This window comes from Glycine soja, chromosome 1 (genome assembly GCF_004193775.1).
Source record: "Glycine soja cultivar W05 chromosome 1, ASM419377v2, whole genome shotgun sequence".
Lineage (NCBI taxonomy): Eukaryota > Viridiplantae > Streptophyta > Magnoliopsida > Fabales > Fabaceae > Glycine > Glycine soja.
In genome coordinates this window covers 28,978,115-28,988,338 of record NC_041002.1, presented here as the reverse complement: position 1 = coordinate 28,988,338, position 10,224 = coordinate 28,978,115, and the positions used below count along the sequence as shown (strand labels likewise).

Below are 10,224 nucleotides of genomic sequence, written 5' to 3'. Positions count from 1 at the left end.
TGCGTTAGCCACCTCGGCATCCATGTTTCAACTTTCCCCACACGGGGATCTGCCGTACATCGAATTCAAATCTCAAGGCAGGTCGGCATATTGTTATGCAATAGAGGAAGAGCGGGATGGGAAACCGTGGTATTTCGACATCAAACAGTATGTCGAGAACAAAGAATACCCACCAGGGGTTTCTGACAATGACAAAAGGACGTTGAGGAGATTGGCTACTGGTTTCTTTGTAAGTGGTACCATCCTGTACAAACGAAACCACGACATGACCCTCCTACGATGCATAGATGCCAAAGAGGCGAATTTCATGATTGAGGAGATCCATGAGGGTTCCTTTGGGACACATGCCAATGGGCATGCTATGGCCAGAAAAATCCTTAGGGCCGGTTATTATTGGCTCACCATGGAAAGCGATTGCTGCGCTTATGTAAGGAAATGTCATAAATGTCAGGCATACGCGGACAATGTCAATGTTCCACCACATCCTCTAAAAGTTATGTCCGCCCCTTGGCCTTTTTCCATGTGGGGAATAGATGTCATTGGGGCCATCGAACCCAAAGCGTTGAATGGTCACCGCTTCATTCTTGTGGCGATAGATTACTTCACCAAATGGGTCGAACCAGCTTCTTATACTAATGTCACAAGGAATGTGGTAGTAAGATTCATAAAGAAGGAGCTGATTTGTCGATACGGACTCCCCAGGAAGATCATTACTGACAATGGTACCAATCTGAACAATAAGATGATGCAGGAAATGTGCGAGGATTCAAGATCCAGCATCATAACTCTACCCCTTATCGGCCAAAGATGAATGGGGCTGTAGAGGCTGCGAATAAGAATATTAAGAAGATTGTTCAAAAGATGACAGTGTCATACAAAGATTGGCATGAGATGTTGCCTTTCGCCCTGCACGGATACAAAACCTCGGTGCGAACTTCTACTGGGGCAACGCCGTATTCCTTGGTTTATGGGATGGAGGCAGTACTCCCATTTGAGGTAGAAGTTCCTTCTCAGAGGATAATGGCAGAATCCGGCCAAGAAGAGTCGAAATGGGCTCAAGCACACTACGACCAACTCAACCTCATTGAAGGTAAGCGTTTGACAGCCATGAGCCATGGGCGTCTGTATCAACGAAGAGTAAAGAACGCATTCGACAAGAAGGTACGTCCGTGCAAGTTCAACGAGGGGGACCTCGTGCTGAAAAAGATGTCCCACGCTGTTAAGGATAGTCGAGGCAAGTGGGCCCCGAATTATGAAGGACCTTTCGTGGTGAAAAGAGCTTTTTTTGGGGGTGTTCTGATACTCACCAGCATGGATGGCGAGGAGTTGCCCTCGCCCGTGAACTCCGGTGTAGTTAAACGATATTATGCTTGAAGTCTGGGGCAATCGAGAGGACCGTTGCATGTTTTTTATTTCTGAGTTTTTCTCGTTCTTCTTGGTTTCCTCTAGGGATTCCCATTCACTGTATTTGTCTCGTTTCTTTGAAAAGAAAAGATGGGCGAGGTTTCAGTCCTCCTTTTAGTTTCAAACCTTGTGTTTTAGATTTGTTATAACTTGAGCCCTCTTCGCTCGGTGTATGGGGTGCCCCAAACGCTTATTTAAAATTGAATCTAACCAGCCTTCACTAAAATAAAATCATCGCATTAGGAACATTCATACATGCACATGCACATGCACATGCATATCTTGTGATAGTAAGGAGCAGAGTCGTCTCAGGCCACGGTCAGGAGTCAAGACGAGTCAATGGCAGAAATCAACCAAGGTAAGACGATGACCGGTCACGATTGGCCGCATAGTATTTGTCTCCTACTTGCAGGTACTTAGGGATGGAGGCGAATGGAGGATAGGATCGCGACCGACCGATCGTTGCCCCTTCCCGGCGCTAAACAAGCAGAGAATGTCGCTGCAAGGCAGCCCAGTATCCTTTGCATTCGCAGTTTCTTTTACTCTTGTTTGTTTTAAATTAGTAATCGACACCTAATTCTAATTTAAGTAGGTTCAAGTGGGCAAACGCTAACCCATAAGGAAGGAGGAGACATGGTTAATGTTCCCCTAAAAAAAAAATGGCAGGTTAGCTCGCCTGGGCGAGCAACCCCTGCACCCAAATTATAAAAACGAAGGAGGGGAACATTTTTGTATCCAAAAAACTCCCCCCCCCCCTCATTCAAAAGATAAAGAACACGAAGGCTTGCGTTTCTGGCTCCCCTAAGCCACTTTTGATCGCGTTTTTGCTTTCGTTTTTGGTGTTTCTATTCACTCCAACAAGTAAGTATTCAATCCTTGATGTTTTGAGCTTCCCATTGGTATATTTTTTTTCATCTTTTGGTGCTCCAAATTGTGAGAATGTGATTATATTTGTGGGGCAGTTTTGGGTTGTTTTTATGCTTGATTTTTTGGAGTTGAGGATTTGAATGAGAAGGCCTTAGGCCTATGTTGTATTCTGAAGCAATGGGGCATGCCACATTGCCCCCATTCTCTTGCAATTTATGTCCAATCATGCGCCCATCAAGTGCTCGGTGAAATGCCCCAATGATATATGAATATGATTTTGCAAAATTGGGATGGTGGGGCTGTTTTATGTATGTAGAGACAGCATAGGAAAGTCAAAATAGATGCCCAAATGCAATCCCAAGCTTAGGAACCCAAACTTTTTAGCTTCAATGCAAGAAAACATACTCATGACTAGGAACCCAAAATTTGGTTTTAGAATTAGAAAAGCATGAAAATAGGGACTTGCTTGTAAGAATTTGGGATGCCCATGATTGGTACTTTGCACCTAACGTGGGAAATGCTTTTCAATGGTGTGTAGATATATGTGTAAATATAAGGGGCATAAAATTCCTCGCCAAGTATGAATAATTGTTTTCCTAAATGAATGTATGATAGCGTGGAATGCCCTTTTGAATGCAAATATGTGCAGGATGTGATTAGCTTTCCAATATGCATATAAATAAATATGAGTGAAACAATAAAAATTTGTATGGTGTACTTCAAATGTATGTAGGTAGTTTGTGATAGCAAATGTTTAGGATATAAATTAGGTGTAAAGTTTGACGCAACACTTTGAGCATGAAAGTGTGTTTTCTTTTTCGGAATGTATATAGGTGTATGGCAATTAGAATATGTTAGATGTTCTTGTATGTTGACATGAGTAATGGGATATTTTCTACACATGCGCGTGTGCATAAATGGATTACATGAGTTTGGTCTAAATCAGAGGGGTTAGCACGACATTTTTGCGTTAAGATAAGCATTATCTTGTAAAACTGACTGCCAAATGTTTGTTCTCGCAGGAGATGGCCCCGAGGAAACTTGCCTCAAAGAGATCCAGGAAGGATAAAGCGGCCGAAGGAACCAGTTCCGCTCCCGAGTATGACAGTCACCGCTTTAGGAGCGCTGAACACCAGCAGCGCTTCGAGGCCATCAAGGGATGGTCATTTCTCCGGGAGCGACACGTCCAGCTCAGGAACGACGAGTATACCGATTTCCAGGAGGAGATAGTTCGCCGGCAATGGGCATCACTAGTTACCCCCATGGCCAAGTTCGATCCAGACATAGTCCTCGAATTTTATGCCAATGCTTGGCCTACAGAGGAGGGCGTGCGAGATATGAGGGCCTGGGTGAGGGGTCAATGGATCCTGTTTGATGCAGATGCTATCAGCCAGTTCCTGGGATACCCTTTAGTGTTGGAAGAGGGTCAGGAGTGCGAGTATGGCCAGAGGAGGAACCGGTCCGATGGGTTCGATGAGGAGGCCATCGCCCATTTGCTATGTATACCGGGGCTGGATTTTGCCCGGACTGCTGCCGGGAGACGGGTGCAAATCATGCGCACCAACATGACCACCCTGACTCAGATCTGGATGACTTTGCTGCTCAGCAACATCCAGCCCAGCGATCATAATTCCGACCTCCCCCTGCCGAAGTGTCAGCTGGTGTACGCCATCCTGACACGGATGAGCATACACGTGGCTCAGTTAATCGCTGATGCCATCTATCTATTTGCAGGTATGGCGCCTACCAGGCACCCTCTGGACCCGGATAAGTCCAACAGGGCCCTGGGATTTCCCGCCTTGATCACAGGACTCTGGCAGTCGTTCGGAGTCCCCGTTGCACCTAGCAAGGTGATTCGGCCGCCCATCACCCGAGCTTTTATTAAGAAGTATTGCACACAGAGACAGGCCCAGGGGGATGCTCCGCAGGCCGTAGACGCGCCACCACCTCATCAGGCTGGTCCAGCCGGATCGTTTGATACGGAGCAGTATTTGCGGCATTTGGTTCGCTAGCAGGCGGCCAACCACCGGGCTCATGTACAAACCCATGATTGTCTTTACCATATGAGCCTCAGTCTGCAGAGCCAGGGTTTTACTTCTTTTCCGTGCCCTACTCCAGACCAGTTCAGGGCAGAGGTCGCATGGCCTGGAGATTGGCCTGAGGCCCGGGCAAGAGAGGCGCCAGCAGAGGCACCAGCAGAGGCTCCCGACGAGGCAGATGAGGCCCGCGAGGACGAGGAGATGACTGATTTACTTGATTTCTTAGGAGGGAGCGGGGCCACATGATTGGGAGATCCCTTGATCCATATTTCTTTTTCTTTCCATTTTTCCTGTTATATATTTTTGTTTGACTAAGGGACTAACGTTTGTTTCATGTTGATTGACTTTTGTTTTGTACATACATATCGTTTGAGTTGTTACGTCGGTACTTGTTTCATTGTTTTCAATAATGTTTATTGAAATTCCGGGACCGTGTAGAGTTTTTCATTTAGGAACGTCGTCCTAAAAAATAAAATGAACCAAAAATCCTAATAAAAAGAAAGAAGCGTTGTGAATAAAATGTCTGCATATACAAAGAAAAAGGAAAGTGTGTATAAAAGGATTTTTTTTGTGTGTAAATGATGCGGGGAAAGGAATTCTTGTGTGTGTGAGCAACGAGTGTATATGAAGAAACTTTTGTATGAACCATAAGTGTGTGTTGGGAAAAATGAAAAAATCTTTGAACGTAAATAGGGTTTGTATATAGATCGTGTGACGTAAAGAGAAAGAGTTCCAATGCGTGTACAGAAAAAGTTTGTCATGTATAAGAATGTAGATGTACAAAGAAAAGTTTTCCTCATAAAGGACCACAGGTGTATAATTTTGTGAATATATAAAGATGAAACAAAAAGGAAAAAGAAAGAAAAACCGCGAAGGTCGACATGTTATAGTTAAGAAGTATAAATCATTCGTAAAGAGCAAACGAATCTTCTGGAAACAAGGGACTAATGCTAAGAGTTTATTTTCCGGAATGACCGAGATAAGAATGGATGAATTCATTGAACTGATGAAAGAACGTAATTTTGAAACATTGGGTCTGTTTGTGTAAATTCCCAACCGTAGTATCACAATGCCATAAACGGGATGCTTGAGTGCCCACCTGGCTGTAGCCATGACTAATTTTGCACGTTGTTTTCAAATCATCATTGTCACGCGTGCCTTATAGAGTGATATGGGAGTTCGGCCCGAGACCGACACCTTGACACCCTAATTTGTTGCGCCCCAGATATCAAGATTGGGTTCCCACGATAAAAGACCCCATTGAAACACAACCTTAGACCTTTTTGAACCTTGGCCTGTAAGAAAGGAATCCTCATTCTTTCCCCCGAAGCAAAGGACAGCGGAATCTCCTCAAGGGAGAGCGAATAGAATGCTAAAACCCGATTTCCCAAGGAAAGGGATGGGGAAGGAGAAGTGAAAAGAAAGAAAAGGAAGAAATGGAAAGAAAGAAAAAGAAAAAGAAAATAAAGAAAAGAACAAAAGAAAGGAAAGAAGGATTCCCGATCAAAGATCGAAAGGAAGTAAAAAGGGAAAAGAGGCAATTCTTGATCAATGAAAGAAAGAGAACGGAAGATCTTCAGACCAGATAAATTTTCAGCAAGGTAAGGGACTGCCGGCAAAGGAAAACCCATTTTTGGTGTCTCTTCCTTTCGAATTGCCATTCAAAGTCATTCTCGACTGGCGATATCCCACCCCACATGAACAAAGAGGGAAAGACCGAAACACCCAGCTTCCTCTCCAAAAAAACACTACCCTCAAGAAAATCCTATTGGTCCGTGATCGTACGTTTGATCTTTGATTCGAGAGGAAGTCGTGTGCAAAATAGAGTCATGGTGCAGTTATGGTTTGGGAATAGGATAAAGCACTTGCCTTGTGAGTTTTATACACTATGAGTGATTTATTTTTAGCTTAGCCCGATGTTTCCCCTGCATGTTCATTTAAAAGCTAAAAGTTGACGTCCTGCCCTTCATTCTCGGTTACAAGGAAGATTACCCTTGGCACAAGTATATTGTTTCTCTAAGATATGGTGCTCTCGCGAATGATTTATTTTTCTTTACAAAAAGAATGTTTGCCTTTCAAGTGAAAAAACCCGGTCGACCATTCGGTCCCGCCAACCACTTTTTTCGGAGCCCCATGAATGTTATTGCCTAGCGCTATTTATGTGTCCTCCACCTTCGAGTTTGGAGCTATGTTTCATGATTGCCTAAGTGCGGACCCTCAAGGCAATCCTCCATTCTCCCCCTTTTTCGGAGCCCCATGAATGTTATTACCTAGCGCTGTTCATGTGTCCTCCACCTTCGAGTTTGGAGCTATGTTTCATGATTGCCTAAGTGCGGACCCTCAAGGCAATCCTCCATTCTCCCCCTTTTTCGGAGCCCCATGAATGTTATTGCCTAGCGCTATTCATGTGTCATCCACCTTCGAGTTTGGAGCTATGTTTCATGATTGCCTAAGTGCGGACCCTCAAGGCAATCCTCCATTCTCCCCCTTTTATCGGAGCCCCATGAATGTTATTGCCAAGCGCTGTTCATGTGTCCTCCACCTTCGAGTTTGGAGCTATGTTTCATGTGTCCCTTGATTGGTGTATGTGTTGCTTAATCACATAATGACAGCCTTATGTTAATTTTCGATTAGTAATTTAATTTAGGGTTGGATTAAGTGGTTGAACTGATTAAGGATAAATTCTTGTAACCTAGGATAAGAGACTTGCTTGTGAATCAAGGGGAAACAACATGCTTTAATTCTGCTATTTCTTTAATTCGAATTTGCTCGCTGTTTAATTTACAAAAATAAACAACCCCCCCCCCCCATTCATTACTAATTTATTACTGTCTGTTATGAACATTTGGTTGACCATTGCTCGTTGGGAGATGACCTAGGATCACTTCCTAGATACTACATTTTTAATGTTTATTTGATTCGGGTACGACCTCAATCAAATTTGGCGCCATTGCCGGGGAGCAGTAGGCCAAAGGTTCATAATAGTATTAAGTTGTTTTGGGTGTAGCTCTGTCGTTTAGGTTGTGAGTGTGTGTTGTTTTGTTTTGTGTAGCATTCTGTTTTGCATTTCAGTCACATTCCCTATTTAGCGACTATTTTTAGTGACTGATTCAGTTGGTGTTTTGTTGTGAACAGTGATTAGCGACTGATTTTGCAATTTAATTAGCGATTTTTTTTATAGTTATAGTTATTATTTTTCGCTGATTTTTTGTGTGGTAGTTTCTTTTGATCCATATTTTGTGTGAAAAATACCAGGAGCACTTGGTGTGGTAGTATTTGAGAGAGACAAAAATTTTGGGAACTTGTTTTTAGCAAAACTTAAAACAGCCATAACTTTTGTTCCGGGTATCAGAATGACTATTATTATATATGCATTTGGGGTAGAAAAAAATTTCCCATACTATGAAAATTGGCGGTAGCCAGTTGGGGTTCTCCAAACTTGAAAAATCAGCCGTTTACTAAGTTTTATTTTTCAAGTATTATTGTCCTATTTTTCTAAACTTTGCTTAGATAGTTTTCATAGTTAGACTTTGAATTTTTGTTTGAAATTTTTTGTGCTATCTTTTCATGATTTTAGGGTGTTGCTCACAAAATTTCAGTTCATTTGGATATCATTTGAGTATTGTTGTAGTTTTCCCCCTTGTTAGGTGCTTGTTGAGAGATACATGATTTGCTGCATATAGTGCATGACTAGGGGCAATCCAGATGATTTACAACCCTTTGATCTTGAAATAGATAGAACCTTTCATATATTAGTTAGGCATAGTATGCATCCTAGTCATTTTGTGCATTTTGAGCATTCTGAGTATTTTGTTGCTGGTGATTCTGAATATTTTGATTTTGAGCATTCGACTACTAATTTTCATACTGAGAACATGGCTCAACCCCCACCTCGTGAGAGGACTCTTAGGGAGATGGCTGCACCTGATTTCACTTATGAAAACGTGTGCATTCAATATCCTGATGAGGGTGTTGCATATGTTCTCAAGACTGGACTAATACATTTGTTGCCCAAGTTTCATGGTCTTGCAGGTGAAGATCCTCATAAGCATCTTAAGGAGTTCCATATTGTTTGTTCCACCATGAAGCCCCCTAATGTCCAAGAAGATTATATCTTTCTAAAGGCTTTTCCTCATTCTCTGGAGGGAGTGGCAAAAGATTGGCTATATTACCTTGCTCCCAGGTCCATTTTCAGCTGGGATGACCTTAAGAGGGTGTTCTTGGAGAAATTCTTCCCTGCATCTAGGACTACTGCCATCAGAAAGGACATTTCTGGCATCAGGCAACTTAGTGGAGAGAGCTTGTATGAGTACTGGGAAAGATTCAAGAAATTGTGTGCAAGCTGTCCTCACCACAAGATTTCTTAGCAACTCCTTCTTCAATATTTCTATGAGGGACTTAGCAACATGGAGAGGAGTATGATTGATGCTGCCAGTGGTGGAGCTCTTGGTGATATGACTCCTGCTGAGGCTACAAATTTGATTAAGAAGATGGCTTCCAACTCCCAACAATTCAGTGCAAGAAATGATGCTATTGTCCTTAGAGGAGTCCATGAGGTGGCCACGGATTCATCTTCATCTACTGAAAATAAAAAGCTTGAGGGAAAACTTGATGCCTTGGTCAACCTAGTAACTCAGCTTGCCATGAATCAGAAATCTGCATCTGCACCTGTTGCAAGAGTATGTGGTCTATGTTCTTCAGCAGATCACCATACAGATCTTTATCCTTCTTTGCAGCAATCTGGAGTCAATGAGCAACCTGAAGCTTATGCTGCAAACATTTATAATAGACCCCCTCAGCAGCAAAACCAACAATAGCAGAATAATTATGACCTTTCAAGAAACAGATATAATCCAGGTTGGAGGAATCATCCAAATCTGAGATGGGCAAGTCCTCCACAACAACAACAGTCTGTCCCTCCTTTCCAGAATGCTGCTGGTCCAAGCAAGCCATATGTTCCTCCTCCAATACAGCAGCAGCAACAACAAAGACAACAAGCAACTGAGACCCCTCCTCAACCTTCCTTAGAAGAGTTAGTGAGGCAAATGACCATCCAGAATATGCAATTTCAGCAAGAGACAAGAGCCTCCATTCAGAGTCTGACAAATCAGATGGGGCGGATGGCTACTCAGTTGAACCAAGCTCCGTCCCAAAATTTTGACAAATTGCCTTCACAAACTGTGCAGAATCCGAAAAATGTGAGTGTCATCACCTTGAGGTGTGGCAACCAAATTGAAGTGCCTCCACCAGTAGCAGCACCTGCACCTAAACCTGTCAAGCTTCATTCTACACCTGAAAAAGAGGATGAGATAGTTGCACAAAAGAGAAAGCTTCATTCTAGTAATTCTGACTTACCGCAGCCTCTTATCCCTCTTCCATTCCCACCTAGAGCAATTCCAAACAAAAGAATAGAAGACGCGAAAAAGGAGATGTTGGAGACCTTCAGGAAAGTAGAGGTGAACATACCTCTGCTAGATGCCATCAAGCAGATTCCAAGATATGCCAAGTTTCTAAAGGAGTTGTGCACCCACAAAAGGAAGCTCAAAGGCAATGAAAAGATTAGCATGGGCAGAAATGTGTCAGCATTGATAGGTAAATATGTTCCTCACATTCTTGATAAATGTAAGGACCCATGTACTTTCTGTATACCTTGCATTATTGGGAACAATAAATTTGAGAATGCCATGCTAGATCTAGGAGCACCAGTTAGTGTCATGCCTCAATCCATTTTCAATTCTTTATCTCTTGGACCTTTGCAATCTAAAGATGTGGTGATTCATTTGGCAAATAGAAGTGTTGCTTACCCCGCAGGTTTCATAGAGGATGTGCTAGTTCGGATTGGTGAACTTATTTTTCCTGTTGATTTTTATGTTCTTAATATGGAAGAGGGATTTTCCCATGGTTCAGTTCCAAT

At 42.8% G+C, this 10,224-nt stretch overlaps 1 non-coding gene across 1 annotated transcript; it reads right to left on the bottom strand.

Annotated features, from left to right (window-relative positions):
* Positions 1 to 8,563: 8,563 nt before the first annotated feature.
* LOC114368993 lies at positions 8,564 to 8,670 on the bottom strand. The gene has a single exon (XR_003657466.1). It is a non-coding gene; the product is annotated as a small nucleolar RNA R71 (small nucleolar RNA).
* Positions 8,671 to 10,224: the final 1,554 nt, after the last annotated feature.